General features: G+C 41.7%; 1 long non-coding RNA gene across 1 annotated transcript; it reads left to right on the forward strand.

Moving 5' to 3' along the window:
* The first annotated feature begins 1549 nt into the window (after positions 1–1549).
* Positions 1550–15084, forward strand: LOC131517301 (uncharacterized). Its single transcript, XR_009264510.1, has 4 exons — positions 1550–2493; positions 3719–3791; positions 8976–9038; positions 11594–15084. It is a non-coding gene; the product is annotated as an uncharacterized LOC131517301 (long non-coding RNA).
* The last annotated feature ends 4632 nt before the right edge of the window (positions 15085–19716 follow it).

Raw genomic sequence — 19716 nt, forward strand, 5'->3', positions numbered from 1 at the left:
GTGATGGAGTGCTGACGTACAGTCTTGTCTGTTTCTATTTGGCATAATAATTATTTTTCAGTGGCATCACGTCATTTCCTAAGCACTATATGGATACTACCGTGTTCAGTTCCAACACCTCTGTGAGATAAGTGTTATTCCCAATCTACAGATGAGGAAATTGAAGAGCACAGAGATTAAACTTGCCTGAAGTCTAATTGAATCCAAATCTATCTGACTTCAAAATTCAGCTCTTAGCCACATTATACTGCCTCTTAGAGCATTTTTGTGGTCACATGCATGCCTCTTATCAAATGTCAAGTATTAATAAAATGTACTTTTTACTTTAAAGAATACCAGAAATTACTGATCAGACCCATAATTATAGTTTATGGATCTCCACAGGTACACCATGGTCAAAGTTGCTAAGGCAGGGTTACACCCAAATTGGATGCTTAATAAATGTTTGCTAATGAGTGGATGAATAGATAAATGATGGATAAGTCAATGTATGGATGGATAAACAAATGAATGTGGTATCTAATGGCAGTTTACACTATCTTTCTTTTCATATTAATCTCCTTGGAGGGAGAAGGACTATATTTTGTTAGCCATTGACTCTGTGCCTGGCACTATGTTCATGTAAGTACAGGAAAAGTAAGTATGGGCCATGGAATCCAAAATTATTCTGTTGGTAGAATTTGAGAAAATACATATATTTCAATATTTTTCTACAGTGAGAAGGCCTACATCTTACCTACACCCAGGAAAAAAGGGTATCAAAACAGTGGCTGAAAATTGAAAAATGTTGGGAACTTCTCATTGTTTTCTCTATAAAATAAGCAACCATGCATTTGGAAAATATGAATTTTTAAACATAGTCAACTCTTGAACACAGGGGTTAAGGACACCGATCTCTGCATAGCAGAAAATCCACATATAACTTTTGACTCCCCAAAACATAACTACTAACAGCCTACTGTTGATTGGAAGCCTTACCAATACCAATAACAATAACCAATTAATACTTATTTTGTATGTTATATACTCTTTTGTTACAAAAAAGTAAAGTAGAGAAAAGAAAATATTATTAAGAAATTCATAAGGTGGGGAGGTGCCTGGGTGGCTTAATCAGTTAAGCGTCTGACTCTTGATCTCAGCTCAGGTCATGATCTCATGGTTCGTGGGACTGAGCCCAGAATCAGGCTGTGCGCTGACAATGCAGAGCCTGCTTGGGATTCTCTCTTCCTCTCTCTCTGCCCTTCCCCTGCTCTTTCATGCTCTCTCTCTGTCTCAAAATAAATAAATAAACTGTGAAAATAATGAAAAAAAATCATAAGGAAGAGAAAATATATTTACAGTACTGTACATATATTTACTGAAAAATATCTGCATATAAGTGGACCCTGCAGTTCAAGCATCCTGTGTTTTTCAAGGATTAACTGCATCTTTTCCACTTTGGTTTTATTTCTCAATGTTGGGTATGCAAAGTTTCAGGGTTAACCCCATGAGAGCACTCAGGAGAACTATAAACAATCACAAAGTTGCTTCAACTGTAGGAGAGCAAGTGGAATCCTGGTTAGCATACAAAGAGCTCATGCGATCTGATGAACACCAGACCCCTCAGAGTTAGGAAGTGGAAGTATTCTCGCTCTCCAGAGACACTTTCACACTATTCCCCTTCATCCTACACTCTTACAAAAACCTCTCAGGGTGCCTGGTGGCTCAGTTGGTTGAGCATCCAACTCTTGGTTTTGACTCAGGTCATGAGCTCATGTGCTGACAGTGAGAAGCCTGCTTGGGATTCTCTCTCTCCCTCTCTCTCTCTGCCTCTTCCTCTCTCTCTCTCTCTCTCTTTCTCAAAATGAATAAGTGAAAAAAACACACACCTCTGCTCTTTGGTTCACACTGTACAGACATGCCCTACCCACCTTGTAATAACACTCTGCTGATCACCTTTTTGCTTCTTGCTCCCACCAACTGAAGGAATTTCCTGTCTACATGGCTCCCACCATTACCCTTGAAGATCTCATTATGCAAGGGCATGACCTACCCAGCATCCCTACATCTCAGTTCCTTTACCTCCTGATTCCTGATTATCTCCATTCCTCCACAGCCACCCTTGGTTACACTCTGCACTTGCTACCGCCAAACATTCATCACCTCACAAATCACAGTTTCAAACATCCCATTTCTTATTCATGATCTCACCCCTCCAGCTTTCTCGCTTGGCCTTATTAAGCTTTTAGATCCATGGATCCTTGCACCTTGGTTTTTTGGGGTGTTTTGTTTTGTTTTTGTTTGTACTTTTGGCCTCCCTTCCCCCATACCGGCTTAGATTCCTGGGCTCATCATTATAATTACCCTGTTGCAAATATGCTAGGTTTACTCAACCTCTTCTTTCATAGAATCTACTTACAGGCCCCCAGTCCTGGATGAACTTCACCATCCACCTCCCCTGTGTCGATGCCTGAGCAACTGAGTATTGTCACAAAAGTCAAAAAACCAATTCAGGTTAGTATCACAGTAAAATCTCAATTACAGATTTCAGTGGGTAGTCTACATGGCCCAGCAATCTTGCTTTTGTTCTCTAGAAAGTTTGAGTTCCTGTTCTTCCCAACTACTATTTCTCTGACTCCCTCAGTCTCAGAAGATCACCTGTTGCAAACATTGTTGATTTGTCCTTATTTATGAAATCCTGGTTTTGTTTCAGTGACATGGAATCACATTTGGGCTAAGCCAGCAGTTTTTAGCCTGTTATGTGAACCTTCAGGGGAACACAAAGCCTTTCCGAGGGAAGATGAGCTTTGATCCTCAATTACCTTGTGTAAATTTCTCTGCACTGATCCACCTGAAAATGTCCTCTTGGTCCTCTATTCTTACCTCCCTCTGGCAATTCCTTCTTTGACTTTATAAAAGAAACTCATGGGGCGCCTGGGTGGCTCAGTTGTTTGAGTGTCCGACTTTGGCTCAGGTCATGATCTCACAGTTTGTGAGTTCGAGCCCCGTGTCAGGCTCTGTGCTGACGGCTCAGAATCTGGAGCCTGCTTTGGATTCTGTGTGTCCCTCTCTCTCTGCCCCTCCCCTGCTCATGCTCTGTCTCTCTCTCCCTGTCAAAAATAAAAATAAACGTTAAAATTTTTTTAGGGGCGCCTGGGTGCCTCAATCGGTTGAGCGTCTGGCTTCGGCTCAGGTCATGATCTCACAGTTTGTGAGTTTGAGCCCCACGTTGGGCTCTGTGCTGAAAAAAGAAATAAAAAGAAATAAAGAAATTCATGCATTTCACTGTTGTAAAGTCTTACTTTGAGACATTGTACAGTGCTGCAAGCTCTGATGCAGTAAGTCTGAAATGTTATCAGAGAAGCTTTCTTTAATTAAGGCATCATAAACTCATGATAGGAATTCATGTCTTTATAACATATTTCCATTAGAAGTGATGCATAAGTTTAGAAATGGGGCATTTGACCCATATCAAAATATTCTGAATTGTGATATAGAGTGTGACAGTTGGAGGGATGACAATTTTCATTTAATAACGTATAAGAAATGTTGAAGGTGGTGTACCTTGTTCTATCTGTGGCAAGATTCCAGGATTTCTCTATCTTGGATTCATGTATTCAAGATTGTAAAAAGCATGCTGGCTAGTACCAATCTGCAGGAAAGCTAGTCTCTGAATCGTCACCATTCACAGTAGTGAAAAAGCATCAGATGAATACTTTCCTTTTATCTGTGTCTACAGATGGTCCTCAGTTGTATATTTTGTTGGATTTCAAGGAGGAAGAGGTGAAAAGTTTTATACTGACCTCTCACAGGTAAGCAATACAGCTTAGAGTAAAAGAAACAGGAATCAAAGTTAATGTTTTATATATCTGTCCAGACTAGTAGGAAAACATCTTCACTACTATTTACCCAAAGATTATTGAGTGTTGTAAATCCGCATTCATTTTTTCCTTAAGTGAACATCTCCAACTGGCTGTCAGCATCAAACACTTACTTACTAGTTTATTTAGACCTACCATCGTTGCACATGTTTTGGACTATCCCAACAGAAACATGCAGTGGATTCTAGTATGCACTTCACACCTATTGCTACAACGTTGTACAATCCCAGAGAGCGCCATTCCTAGGCAGTCCTGTTGACAACAATCATTACTGATCCTTTGTAAGCCTGAATGTACAAGGGCCCATTATCTTCTGCTCCTCTTTCTCTCTTATTTTCTGTAAATTTGCACAAAACAGATTTAACTGTACTGTGGAAAGTAGAATTTCTATTTAGGTACAAGTTTAGGACAGTAAGTTCATTAAATGCAAATGAGGATGTAAAGCTATCTCCATTCTCTCAGATTAAGGTATTCATTTCAAACAATTCTAACTGCTCAGCCCTGGACTTTATGTGAAGGGAGAAAACTAAACCTTTATTTGTTGAAGCGGCTTTTGGTTGGGTATTCTGTCATTTGCAACCAAAGTGTCCCAAACTGACTCGCCCTCTTAATTCATTTCTCACAGAGAATATTGCATTCATCAGACTGTGCCTCCCAACCGTCAATCCCACAGAATTTCCTGGACCCCCACACACTCTTTCTCTCCTTTTCCCACAGTGGAAGAGATGTCTTTCCTCTGAGTGAAGGCCATTCAGCCACATGTGGTTTGCCTGCCAACTGAGGACCTTGCCCTGGTAGTTACCCTCTCTGTTTTGCATCTTTAGCCTCTTACTCTGCACCCAAACTTTCCAAACAGCATTCTTCTATGTTCCACCTCAAGCAAACAACAAACAAAAAATTACCTCCCTTGATGACACCAGCTCCCTGCCTGTATTCTTTGTATTGCTCTTCTTTCCAGCCAAGCCTCACAAGACTTACTGCACTCACCATCTCTCTTTCCTTTTCTTCTTCGACACCACCAATCTATAAAAGCAACTCTTACAGTTGTGACAATTATGTCACTAAATCCAGCAGATACTTCTCAGTCTTATCATATTTAACTTCTTAGCAGCATTCGACACTGTTGATTACTGACCAGTTCTTAAACCATTCTCATTTGTCTCCTATCAGGCCACACCCTCCTGGCTTCCTGCACCCTGTGGCCATGGCATCTCAGACTCCTGTTCTGATTCCTCCTTCTCAAACTGCTTCTGAATATTGGCCCTCCTTGTGGCTCTCTCCCTGTCTTTCTCCTCTTCTTGTGGTCTGTTCTGTCAGCCCAGAATGATCTCATGTGTATAGGCAGTTGACGTTCAAATGTGTATCTCCAGTCCGATCTTTTTGCTGAGCTCCACCTTTGCATAAGTGATTGCTAACTTGACTCTCTATTTGGGCGGCTCGCAGGCACCTCAGACTTATGATTTACAAAATCAGACTCTTAATCTTTACTCACTCAAATGTGCTTCCCCCTTTGGTATTGATGTAAACATCAATAAATGACATCTTCATTTCTGCAGATGGTCTTGCTAGAATACTGAGTGCATCATCCCTGACATAGCCCTAATCCTCTCTCACCTCTTTCTCCTTCAACCCCAATTTCAATCCCAAATAAGCCATCATCAAGTCCTATCAATTTTACCTCTAAAATAGCCCCTGTATCAATTCACTTCTAGTTGTTTCCACTTTAGCAACAATCTAAACCACCAAAGACTTTTACTATAGCTTCTTACCTGGTTTTCCTTAATCTTTTCTCTAATCCATTCTTCACAAAAGAGCCAGGCAATGACTGAAGAGATAAAGTTAATCATGTCATTTCCCATTTTGAAATAGCCCTTCAATGGCTACCCATTGTACTTGGATGAAACTCTGCTATGTTTGTTTCTTTTTTCTTTATTTTTTACTCAAGTATAACTAATATACAGAGTTATGTTAGTCTCAGGTGTGCAATATAATGATTCAGCAATCTTATACATTACTCAGTGCTCATCACCATAAAGGTATTTATTTTTAGTATAGTTGATACACAATGTGACATTAGTTTCAGGTGTACAACATAGTGATTTGGCAAGTTTATACATTATGCTATGTTCACCACAAGTATAGCTACCATCTGTCCAGTTACATCGCTATTACAATATCACTGTATTCCTTATGGTATGCCTTTTATTCCTGTGACTTAGTGATTCCATAACTGGAAGCCTGAATCTCCCTTTCCTGTCACCCGTTTTGCCCAACCTCCCACTCCCTACCCGACTTTGGCAACCATCAGTTTGTTCTCTGTAAAAGAGTCTGCTACCTTTTATGTTGCCTATAAAGCACTACCTAATTTATCTCCCTCCTACCATTCCAATCTCATCATATGTCTCTCCACTTGGCTCACTGTGACCCAACCACATTAGCCTCTGTCTCTGCTTGACAGAGTTCCTTGAGAGTGCCAAGTTCTTTGCTATTCAAGGCCTGCTCAGTGTATAATGCTCTTTTCCAGGCTTTGCCTTCTAGTCTAAATTTAAATGTCATTTCCTCAGAAAGTCTTTTCCTAATGCCACAACCCAAGTTTTACCCCTTTCACTACTCTATCCACAATGTTCATCATCAGCTGGATTACTTTTCTTACATTTTTTGCTACTTTGAACTGTCCTCCTATGAACATTTTTACATATGTATGCAAGAGTTTCTCTAAGGTAGTGTTTTCAAACTGGGGGTCCCAATCTGCTGGTGGGTAGTAATAATATTTTTTTTTAAAGAAGAAAGAAAAATAAATAGAAGAGAATAGAATAAAATACTAGAGTACATTGCATGTAACAAGTAAATGTAAGCTTTGTTTCATTAAACTTTTAGTGTGTGTGTGTGTGTGTGTGTGTGTGTGTGTGTGTGTGTTGGATTACAAGTTAAAATAGATTTATTATTGCAGGTCAAAGTAAAAAATGGTAGAAAGCCACTATTCCAGGGTATATTTTAGGAATGTATATCTTGGGTCACAGTGTCCAATTATAATTTTAAACACAAATTATAGGAAATCAGAAACTCCAGTGGCAGGAAAAAATTAGATAGATAGATAGATAGATAGATAGATAGATAGATAGATAGATATTGCACTTTGCCCTTGGTTTACTCATGCTAGTTTCCATAAACTTTGTTCACATTAACAGTATCTTTTTTAAAAAAGGGATAAATTCTTAGAATAAAATATCTTACAGATATTATATAAGAGGTAAGTTATTTATGTAGAAATCAGTGTTGTTTAAGCACACAGAGCAGTGACAGAAACCAGGAGGTCTGAAGTTTTAGCATGCATTCTCTTTCCATAACTTTCCACATCACCAATTTACATTATGGCTAGAAATAAATCCTTCATGTTTATTTAAACACTAAAAGTGCAGAACACGTTTATTTTATTGTGTAAAACCCTACTGGAAAAATCCTGGCTGCTTAGGATAGTAATCCCCAATCCATGGGCAAAATACCACCTCCATGCGCTGTTTTCTATTCTCGGTCCCACTTGGTGCACTGCCGCCCTTTCACCCACCTTTGCCGCACAGCAGAGACCTGTCACTGTGCCAGGTTTACCAAGCCAGAGCAGACAGCTGCCTCGGTGCAGCCCTCGAAGGGAACTGAAGGACAATCTACCCTGAAGGATCCACCCAGTGCCTGACTTCCCACTGTCTGGTGTCAGCCAGAAGACCCTTGTTAAAATCCAACTACTTTACATAGGAGGAAGTCACATTTTTAAACCATTAGTTTTAAAAGCAGGACCAGGACCTTGAATGAATGGGATGGAAATAAGTGGGATCCTCCAGCTGGCTGGGGTAGGAAGCAGCAATGGAACCTTTAGTGAGGAAGCAGGCTGAGTCCCCCGGCTAGATGTGGAAAAGAAGGGCTGGAGACAAACCCTTCCTACTAGCAGTTTTGCTGTGCCTCTCAATACTGTCCCTGTCACTGTGGGGACATGTTGGGAGCACTAGGAGTCAGAGCAGGCACTTCAGCTCTGTTCTATTCAACCTCATTCACACGCTGCCTCCATTGTGAGGTTTCAGGCCTGGCCCCACGCTCGTGCTCAAACACAGTTTCCCAGAAGTCAGTATTGGGAATATAGAAACCAACCAAGTTTTGGATACCCGTCTGGTTTATATGTCGCCCTTTTATTTCTTTTGCAATTGTCTTTAGGACTGGCCTGACCCTTCTTTTAGCCAGCTTTGTTTTTTCAATCAGCTCCAAATAGATATTCCATTTGAGTGAAACCAGTACTGCCCTGTAGCCCAAGCCAGCAATGAAAAGAGGAATGCGAGATTTCAAAAGCAATAAAAGAAAACAAAACCAGACAGAGAACAGGTCTGTTTCTTGGGACACATCAACCTTACACCACGTTGCCGGAGTCACTTTTTATTGAAGATGACAAACAGATAAAATCCCTCCATAGCTGATGTAAGAAAGAAGTCTTTTGGTAAGAACAGAAATAAAGAGAACTCGGGTCCTGGCTGAGATTGCTGGGCCAAGATTCAGATGTGAAGGGGGAGTTGTGAATAGTTCCCTTACCTCTGATGTATAAGACTTGACTTGATTTTGCTCCCAGGAGCCCATGGGCTCTGACTTTGGGAGCAGGCGGCAGAGAGGCAGAGTTCCTCATCTTCAGAGTCCACAACTTCTACTTCATCACTTACTCACTCCCAGGCCAGGTTTTGATTAAACTCATTTACAGTAGGGTGTAAATGACAAATGTAGCTCCTTGTTTGGTTTTGACCCTTCTCCTAACAGAAATTCACAATACACATTATCATATTGGAGTATTGAGAAGTCCCACAGAGAAGGAACCTGTCTAACTTTGTTTTGTCCACAGTGTCCCAACTTATCTAACCATGGTCTTTTTTGTGCCCTCTGAATAACATCATTTTAGAGGGAACTAGCCTTGTGAGAAACGTGTTTCTTTAGGTTAAACAAATACCTCTGTCATTCTTTCAGCCAACAGTCACTGAGGCACAGTGTATGCTGGGCACCAGTGAGTAAAACAGGCACCGTTATGAAGCTTATATTCTTTAAACAATGTATGTCTTCTCCCACCTTACTAATATAATCACTCAGGTGAGGATGTGGCTGAGCCAATGACTGAAGACATCTGAAGGAAGATACTAACCAGATGAACAGGTAGGAAGTACAAGAAGAACAAGGTTCTAGGAACAGGGAACACAGGGACAAATATCTGGCATTAGGAGAAAGCATGGTGCCATTCAAGAAGCAGAGTGAGAGCTTTCCCCCTGTTGGAGGTGGAGGAGGTGGAGGCCAGATATAGTCAGGAAGTTGGTTGGAAAAAGATTTGTTTTGGCCTGAGGGTCCTTCCCAGTGCCACTAAAATCACACTACCTCTGTGCCACTCGGCACTTGCCAGGTTCCAGGCAGAGGCTCTATCAGGTAACGGCACAACAGGCATCAATGCCCTCGTTTTCCAGAGGAGGAAACAAAGGTCAGAGAAGCATGTGACTTTCCCAAGAACATACAGTCATTTGGGTCAGAGGCAGGATTTAAACTCAAGTCTGTCTGAGTCCAAAGCCTTGTGCTAATATAACGCCCTGGAGACAGCTGCCTGTACCGTCATGCATAGCCTCTCCAGAGCACCTAGTTCCTAAATGCTTCTGTGCCCTGGGGAGGGCACAGCCCGAGGATATGACACACACATGTCACATTAAGTGTTAGCACTGGAGTGGGACACCAAAAGGCACCTTTCAGGACTCAGAGTATAATTATGAGTGCCAAAAGTGGACACAATTTTCCATTTAATGCTTTAAAGTAGGCTGCACACCCAAGCTCGGAAAGGAAGACCAGGGTGCCCTTCGGAGGTCTTGATGCTCCCGTGGCTCTGACCATGAAAGGTGGCAGTGGCCTTTAAATGCCCCAGGAGCAGAAGCCTTGTGTCATCTCACGGACCTCCATGCCAGTGCTGCAGACCCCAGACCCCCTCTGGGAAGCCCCAGAGCCCTTAGAGAAAGTTTTTGGTGATGTGAATATGCCCGAGGAGATTCATGGCTGCCAAAAAGTGCTTGAGGTTGGATGGTGAGGCAAGGAGGAGTTGGTTTTAGGATTTTTAGACTTAAAGCTTTATCTGATAAGTAAAACCATGTCCTCAAAAATCCCTAGGTCCGATCTACTTCCTCTCTGGACTTTCTTAAATATACAGTGGCAGACAGGGCCAGAACCCCATGCTCCTGACATCCTCTATATCATGTAATCGTGTGTGTGCATGCACGTGCTTGGGTGTGCACACATACACTATGCTTTCCAACTGAGTACATTGTGCCTTGTACCAGCTATAACCCTAAAGGCAGTTAAATTCCAGGAATCCTAGAGCTCCTTAAATCTAATAATGGTCCCAGTTGGAGATATCCCAATGAAATGTCATCTTTGAAGCTAGCCTTCAGGATGCTCCCTTGGGCTAGCCATGTGAATACCCATTGGCTTCCATAGGGAGATAGTGGGAGACTCTAAAGGTGCAGCTAACTCCTGTAGATCCTACTGCCCTTCGGAACCTTGCCACCCAAAGAGGGACCTCTTTGTAGGGCACAGTCTTTCACAACAAATAGATCTGAATTTGATTCATAGTCTTGCTATGTGATCCTGGGCAAGACATTCAGCCTCAGTTTCTACATCTTAAAATGGATCTAATACCTTCCTGCTGGGACTGTTGCAATGATTAAATGTGCACATATAAATCAGCTCACAAAATCCTGGATACATGGTAAGTCCTTAATAAATGGTGGTAATTATTTCCTCAGTGACTACCAAGCAGAAGAAATCAAGGGCCCCAGATGGGTAAGCAGAAGGGTCTAGCAAAGAAAGTCTGCAGCTGTGTAATCTCTGGCTCTGGTGACCCTACCTCTACCCACTCTAACCTCCAGTTAGACCTAAGGGTTCCTGAATGGGCTGACAGGTGGTCTGGGTTATCAGCCATCTCCCTGAGCCAGGGTGTGTCTTCAGAATTGAGGCCACGAGGGGTAGTAGATCAGGAATTATCTTCACAATAGTTCTGCCTTCATGATATTAAAAATAATTTACACTCCCTGCATCTCACTTTTCTCATTTTTAAAATGAGAATAATGATGACACCTCTCCCACAGTGCATTTGTGCAGATTAATGAGACAATGTAAAAAGGTGCTTTAGGGTATAGTTATGTTTTATGATGGAGACAGAGAAGTAATTGTTCATAAATTTGGCCTCTGCTGGGAAACTTCCAGTAACAATGAGTTCACAGAAAGGATCATATTATTGATCAGTTATAGCTGTTTGAAGTTTTCCCTTTACATTAAAGCAGATGCCTGGTCTTCGTCTCAACCCTGACACATGGATTTCGTAGCACAAGTCCCAGATTAAATCAGAATCTCTGAGGATAGGAGCTGGGCTTATATTATTTACAGGCCCACAGGTGACTGCAGGACAGGCAAGACTGCTCACCACTGACCTAAGGATCAAGAATGACCTGGAGTTGGGGCAGAATTCTCTGGGGCTATTGATATGATCAAGTTCTATGGATGACAAGGACAGAACCCCACCCAGTCTGACTCAAACTCTACCCTTGTGGATAGGAATTTGTCTGGAACAAGAAACAATATATTAGGAAAGTCTCCAAGTGACTTATACCTTCTAGATTTATCCAACTTAACATCCAAATGACCAAATCTCAATGTATTCTTCTAATTGTCTCCCCTAGGTATCTCCGAAGTGTCTCAGTGGGAGCAAGAAAAATGGCCACAGCAAGGTTGGCTGAAAGGTTGGAGAGACTGAACACTGTCAGGCTTAAGGGCTGTCAAACATTGTACTTGGAACAAAGTGCAAAGTGAGTGGGGAGACTTCTCTACCGAACCCTACTTAACTGGTGCCTGTAAATAACTGGAGTAAAACGGACACATTCTAAGGCATGAAGAAACTTTAGCCACTATTAGTTTGTAGGTACATAAGAGATTCAGCTCACAGGTCAAGAAAGTGTTTCACCATATGATGTCTTTTGTATGGTAAGCTATTTAAAGTATAGAATACAAGCAATACAATTATAAGGAAAATTTTCTGACTTTTATTATAACATTTTGCCCCATGCTTTTCAACATATTTATATGCTTTTTAATGTTGTCCTTTCATATAAAAATTTTGTTATGCCGCCGAGCAGATTAGGAGCTCCTTGAGGGAAGGGATTCTATCCTATACAACCGATGTGGAATTCTGGGTGTTTGGTAAGTGCTCATCAAATACTTCATGGAACATTGAATATTGTGGACCTTGTACTTTATGCTGCTAACTCCAGGTCCAAGATACGGCTGGCTTCTGTGGAAAGTACCACCCCAGCACCTTATGTCAGACTATGACAAAATATCCCTGGGAAGCCCCCAGAAGTTTGTTTGGTTGCTTTCTGTTGTTGCCATCACTTGAGTGACATGTGGGTCTCCAGAGAGAGACTTTGCCTTCTCCTTTTCTCACAGAGCAACATGCTCACTGTTGGCTGAAGGATACGTATGTTTTATGGAGAGCAGATTAGGTTACACATAGGCATTGTCTTCACTACTCACGGCACCAGGCACTGCTTTGGGACAACAAGCAGTCTCCTGACTGCCACCACGGGTGGGATCCTTCGTAGCTCAAAGCTTTGACTCCCAACCTATCCTAGTAATCTGTCTTGCTTGTGCCATTTGGTGTTGAGATCCCTGATTTCTGAAGGCATAAAGTAACTTTTGCCCAGGATTTGACTTTCTCTCCTTCTAACCACTAGAGCCCACACCAACCAATCTCCTGAAGCGCTATTGTGTCAGGCTTGAAATGGAGGCTCAATATTTTTTGCTGCTTTAAGATGTTATAAAGTCCAGAGGCTCCCCGGTGGCCTAACTGCAAGTTCCCGTCCCTTGTCTCTTCATGCGGATGTCTCTTAGCCAAACAGCCCTCCTCATCATGGGGACCAGGCACACCACCTGTTTATCATTCATCGTGTGCAGGATTCAGTTCCCTGTCAGCCCACAGAATTACTCAAACAAGCCAATCACATCCTTCCTTGGGAGCCAGGGGGCACCTCACTGTCTTGATACTACAAAGTTTGCTTCCCACAGCCCCCACTTGTTCACCCTGACCTCAAGTGCAACCCTCATGTGACTCTGTGTGGCATGGAGTGTCCTCCTCCCCCAAGCTAAGTATATATGACCAATAAACTGCTGTTAATCTCGTCTGTTCAGTGTCAGGTGTCACAGCCATGCCCATAATCCCAGGGCGGGAATCCTCCCCTTACTGATGGGGTGAAGTGGAGGCGATTAAAACAGCTACGCCCACCCCGTTCCTGAAGTGAATCCTCTGGCTATTAGTTCTTGTGCCTGTTTCTCAGAACTCTAAAGATGCACCTGTTCCCTGTGGAGTTTTGGATTCTTCTGCTGCCCTTCTGGAGGGCTCTCTGCTGCATTTCCCCAGACTTACCCACCCTCAGTTCTTCACACTGAGCCAGTTACTGGCTCTTGCAATACCAACAACAACATGGAAAGGATTCAGGAGCCACTTCTTCCAGTCAATAACAAGTAATTATTAAATATTTCACTGTCTTTGTCTGGCAGCATTAATGTTCTCCAAATCTTCTTCAGTATTTTCCTACATCCATCCCACCATGCTGAGGGCATACACATATAGTCTGGGGATAAAGGGAGTTTCTGCTATGGAGACTCAAATGTCAGATAGTTATACAATAGTATACCTTAAAAAAAATAAAACTCCACTACTCTGAATAAGAAGCCACTTCATTTTTTCACTTTCTAACAACATGGAAACTCACCAAAGTAAGGTCATGGTAGAATGCACTATTAACTAACCTATCTACTTCTAACTACAGTTTGTACAGTAGGCTTTCACATGCCCTCAGGAGTCAGAAGGGAAAAAGAACACCCCTCCTGTGTTACCTCTACTGAATATTGGGGGATTCCTCCCCTATTCTAGGATGTAGATCTCCCTTCTGCAACTTTACGGCAGTCTGACCAGTTCACCTGAAGATTTAAAAATTAGATGTATTTGCATTAGCCAGAAGATATAGGTGAATATTTACCTAACTCCTGATTAGGGAAGGCCTAAGTTTAAAAGCAAAGTAAGAAACCCTAATGAGAAAAGGTGGTAGATGTAACTTTTTCTAAAATTATAAATTCCTAAGTGAAGTGAAAGGTCAAATTGGGGAAAAGATAAAACAGATTTGGCTGTCAATGTGTTCATGGTCTTACCACTAAAAGTAGTACTCACAAAAAAGACAGATATATATACCCCAATAGAAATATTCTTACAGAAAAAGCATCAAAAGGTATGATTAAGGAGTTAACAAAAGAAAAATACAAACCACCAATAGTTCTATCCAAAAGATCCATCATCTCTAGCAAACAAATAACTACAAATTAAAGTTAAGACGAAGATACTAATTTTTGTCTATCAAACCGGCAGTGAGTGGGCTCTCCCACCTTGTGAGTCTTGGAAGGCAGGGCTCATCCCTTCCTATGAGAGGTACACACACCAGCTACTCTCATTCCCAGCCTCTAGGCTTGGGCACTCAGATGTAATGACCCAAGATTGTGCATCTATTGCTTGTCATGCCTAGAAACTGGAAGAGAGCAGAACTCTTTCTGGCTGCTACAGCAACATCCAATTTCCGGGAGCTGCCGAGGTAGTGATGCCAGCATGGTGTCTGATGTCCAGGCCCAGGGCCAGTAGTGGCAGCAAGTGCAGGCTCCTATTCTGCCTCAGTGGCAGTAGCAGAGGAATTCTTGCTGCACTGGGTCAATAGTGAGCCATTGGCTGGGGCTCTGGCTGCCCAGCCTTCCTCCATTGCTGCCCATTACCTAAGCCTTAGGTTCTAACTTTCCTGACAAATCTGTGGGCTGCCCAACACCTTGTAATCAAATCTCACAGTAGTGTCTGTTGTTTGACTGATACAGTGTTATATACAGAAAGCTTTCCAACCTTATCATTTCACTTTCAGGACATATCTTAGGTAAATAACTAGATGTGCACATTTAAGTAAAGGATTTCCTTCTATGCCCTGTTGAGAGGAGCAAAAACATGGAAACAATCTGAATACAATCTCTCTACAATAGGGAAAATACGTGTGGAATATTATATAGTGATTAAAAATTGTGTTCTTAAAGAATATTAACAGATGTATAAATACTCATAATACTAAGTTTAAAAAGCAAAATGTTCAGTAAAAGTCCAGTTTTTCACAAATAACCACAATGTTAATGGCTTCTTTCTTTTGGATATAAGATTATTGGTTAAGTTTTCTTTTCTTTGTATGTATTGGGTAACTTCTTTTTTTAAATTTATATTTCATTATTTTTTTTATTTTAGAGAGAGAGAGAGCAGGGCAGTAGAGCAGAGGGGGAGAGAGAATCTTAAGCAGGTCCCACGCTCAGCATGGATGCAGTGGGGCCAGATCCCATGATTCTGGGATCATGACCTGAGCTGAAATCAAGAGTTGTATGCTCAACTGACTGAGCTACCCAGGCACTCCTATTTTGGGTAACTTCTAATCCTTCTAATAATGAACATGTATTGTTTTGCTGATATCCAAAAAAGTGAACAAAAGCTAAATAAGGAAACAAAATAGATTTACCTGAAATTATCAAATGGGTAAATTGGTCTTTTGTTTAGTTGTGTTTCCCTTTTGCAGTTTGATAGTAGATATTCAACTGGCAAAGAATGGGGGAGAATTTAACAAGCTTCTGAAGAGATCCAATACCCCATTTTCTGTAGGTTATAGACTGAATGCTTGTATCCCCCTCAAATTCATATTTTGAAATCCTAAGCCCCAAAGTAATGGTATTAGGAAGAGATTAGCTCATGAAAGTGGAAGCTTTATGAATGAGATTATTGCCCCTATAAATGGGACTCCAGAGAGCTCCCCCATCCTTTCTACCATGTGAGGAAACAGGAATAAGCCAGCCATCTATGAACCAGGAAGCAGGCCTCACCAGATACCTAATCTGCTGGCACCTTGATCTTGGACTTCCCAACCTCCAGGACTGTGAGTAATAAATTTCTGTTGTTTATTAGCCACCGGGTCCATGGTACTTTTGTTTTAACAGCCTGAACTGAGACACTATATTTTTTTCTCAGCTACCCAAAGAACTGTCTCAATGAAGCAATGATTTTAATTTAGGAAACTTCATTAAAACAAAACAAAAAGGAGCCTGGAATTCATTTGTTCACTCAAGGCAGGAGGTCTGAATTAAGAGAAAGATGAGACGATAGGTATATGGACTGAGGGAGAGGCCCACATAGGAAAGGTGGAGGGTCATAAAAGCAATACAGAGTCTAAAAACCCAGGGAAGAGAAATCTATCCTCATTCTCCACTGAGAACATGTTAATTGTCTTTGCCTTATGCTGATGCTGCTCTTAATAACACTTATTACAATGGCAGGGTGCTTTACAGTTTATGAAGCACTTGTACTTCCCCATATATTATTATTAGGCTCATTTTACAGGAGAGAAAATTAAGCCCTAGAGAAGTTAAATGATTCATTACATGTCTCATGTTATTTTGTGGCAGGACTAGGCCTACAAACCAGGGCTTTTGCTCTCGTGATTATTCCTGGAGGTGGCAGAGTGATTGAAAGCTTGGGCTCTGGAGCCAGATAAACCTGGGCAGGCACCCAGCTCTGCCCCTAACTGTGCGAACTCAGGGAAATTGCCTAGTCCTCCTCAGTTTCTGTTTCATCATCTCTGAGCGAGAGAGAAGAGCACCTACTCTGAGAGTCTCTGTGAGAAAAAAAGGCAGCTGTTACTACCCCACCATCTCCTTGACAAGCCTTGTTTTCAGTCTCCCAGGACCTACATCCCTGTTTTGAGTCAAATTGTGTCCTGCCCAAATTCATATGTTGAAGTCCTAGCCCTCAGTATTGTAAAATATGACCTTCTATGGAAATAGGGTCTTTGCAGATGTAAGGACTTAAGTTGAGGTCATGCTGAAATAGGGTGGGCCCCTATTCCAGTATGACTGGTGTCCTTATAAAGAGGGGGAATTTGGAGACAGACACACACAGGGAGAATGCCATGTGAAGATTTTAGCTATGCTGCCACAAACCAAGCTGTCAAAGCTAGGAAAGAGACCCAGAACAGATGCCTCCCTCGTGCTTTCAGAGGGAGCATGGTCCTGCTGACATCTTGATTTTGGACTGTGGCCCTCAAACTGTAATACAATAAGCCAGCCAGTTTGTGGTACTTTATTATGGGAGCCCCAGGGCACTAATACAATCTTCTACCCACTGTGGTGCTGGTATATCTGTGTCAGTACCTATTCAGTCCCATAAAGGGTTTTTGGTTTTGGTTTTTGTTTTGTTTTACCATCACTGGATTGCAATCAGGTTCTCTCTGCAATGCTTGCAGCCAAGTTCATTCATCGGAGATCATCAGAAGGGAAATCTTTGAATGCTGGAAAAGGAAACCTAGGATTAAAAAATAGGTTTAAAAAATAGTCTGATCGTAAAAGTCTCATTAAAAATATATCTTAACCATAAATGGGCTTAAAGTTGCCATTTACACTTTAACCACCCACCCCATTAGAGGGGGCTCTCCCTTCTAGCCATACTCATTCTGTAGCAATAATTCCCACCTTAGAATCCCTGGGGATGACGCTTAGGGAAGTGTATTTTTTAAAAGTTTTCCAAATGATTTTGATAGTCAGCTGGTTTTCTGTAATAAAATGCCATTATTTAATTAGATTTGAAAATATAGCCTGATTACAATAAGAAGCAAATTTAGATCCGAAAGAAGTAAAGTATATGCACTAGCTTCCTGTTGCTGCTTTACAAATTGCAAATTTGCTTTACTATTGCAAGTTATCAGAAACTCAATGGCTTCAAACAGTGTAAATGTATTATCTTACAGTTCTGGAGATCAGAAATTGTAAGATCTCCCTACAGCACCATGTTCCTTCTGGAAGCTCTAGGGAGGAATCCGTTTGCTTGCCTTTTCCCTCTTCTAGAGATACGCGTGACCCTTTCTTCATATCATTCTGACTTCTGCTTCCATCATCACATCCTTCTCTGACTCTGCTCCTCCTGATTCACTCCTACAAGGACACTTATGATTACACTAGACCTCAGGCTATCCATGATAATCTTCCTATCTCAATATCCTTTTTTTTTTTTTTAAAGTTTATCTGTTGAATTGGGGTGGGGAGCAGAGAGAGAATCCTGATCAGACTTGCATTGCCAGTGAGGAGTCCTATGTAGAGCTCAAATCCACGAACTGTGAGATCACAGCCTGAGCCAAAATCAAGAGTTAGACTCTCAGCCAACTGAGCAACACAGGCACCCCCCCCACCTCCATATTCTTTTTTTTTTCTTAATGTTTATTTATTTTTGACAGAGAGAGACAGAGCATGAGTGGGGGAGGGGCAGAGAGAGAGAGAGGGAGACACAGAATCAGAAGCAGGCTCCAGGCTCTGAGCTGTCAGCACAGAGCCCCACTCAGGGCTCAAACTTACAGACCGCGAGGTCATGACGGTCACTCAACCGACTGAGCCACCCAGGCGCCCTCTCAATATTCTTAATTTAATAACATTTGCAAAGTTCCTTTTGCCATGTAACGTAACATATTTGCACGTTCCAGGGATTAGAGGCGAACATTTTGGTGGAGCCATTATTCTGTTCACCACACTGTGAGAGTATTTGCTTTAAAATACACACACACACACACACACACACACACACACACACACACACACAGAATTAAAGAATTATAATTGTAAGATGTTAATGGTCCACACCCTCCCTATTTACAATTCTGGACTCTTTAGGCCTATTGCAGCTTGCAGACTGCCCTCTGTACACTCTAGTTTTCAATTAAGAAAACTATTAGTAATACATTTGGAATAAACTTGCTAGTATTTGAATGTCTTTGGAAAACAAGAGAATATAATCTTTCCTAACCCATTCCAGTTTCCAAAATTGTAGACTTCCTGGGCTTGGGACATTACAGGATTTCTCTAATCACTCCAAAAGATGTTAAATTTTAGGGGCGCTTGGGTGGCTCAGTCGGTTAAGCTACGACTATGGCTCAGGTCATGATCTCACAGTTCCTGAGTTTGAGCCCCATGTCGGGCTCTGTGCTGACAGCTCAGAGCCTGGAGCCTGCTTTGGATTCTGTGTTTGCCTCTCTCTCTGCCCCTCCCCTGCTTGTACTCTGTTTCTCTCTCTCTCAAAAATAAGTAAACATTTAAAAAAATTTCTTTAAGATGTTAAATTTTCAAAAATGTTTCAAGATGAAACCTGTTTTTATTCACCATAACTTGAAGCAAATGTACCATATATATTTAGGGATGTATAAAGAACTATGTTGCAAAAAAATTTTTAAGTATCATTGTAATATTGCTAGGGGTAGAGTAGAAATCATGGGCTTCAATGCTATATTAGTTATCTATTGTTGCTTTCAAATTACCCCCAAACCTTTGTGGCTTAAAGCAACAAACACATGATACCTCACAATTTCTGGTCAGTTATCTGGGGGTGGCTTAGCTGGGTTTTCTGGCTCAAGGTTCCTCAAGGGTCCTCTGGCACAGTGTACAATCAAAGTGTTGGCCAGAGCTGCTGTGACCTGAAGGCTCAACTGGGGATGGATCCCCTTCCAAGCTCATTCATGCTCTTGTTGGCAGGATTCAGTTTCTCCCAGGCTGTTGGACCAAGGGCCTCAGTTCCTCACTTGCTCTTGGCTGGAGGCAGCCTCTAGGTCCCAGACAAATGGACCTCTCTGTGGAGAAGACAGCTCACATCATGCCAGCTTCCTTCATCAGCACAAACAAGCTGGAATGGAAAGAGAGAGTTCCAGCA

Source organism: Neofelis nebulosa, chromosome 7 (assembly GCF_028018385.1).
Source record: "Neofelis nebulosa isolate mNeoNeb1 chromosome 7, mNeoNeb1.pri, whole genome shotgun sequence".
NCBI classification, from domain to species: Eukaryota; Metazoa; Chordata; class Mammalia; order Carnivora; family Felidae; genus Neofelis; species Neofelis nebulosa.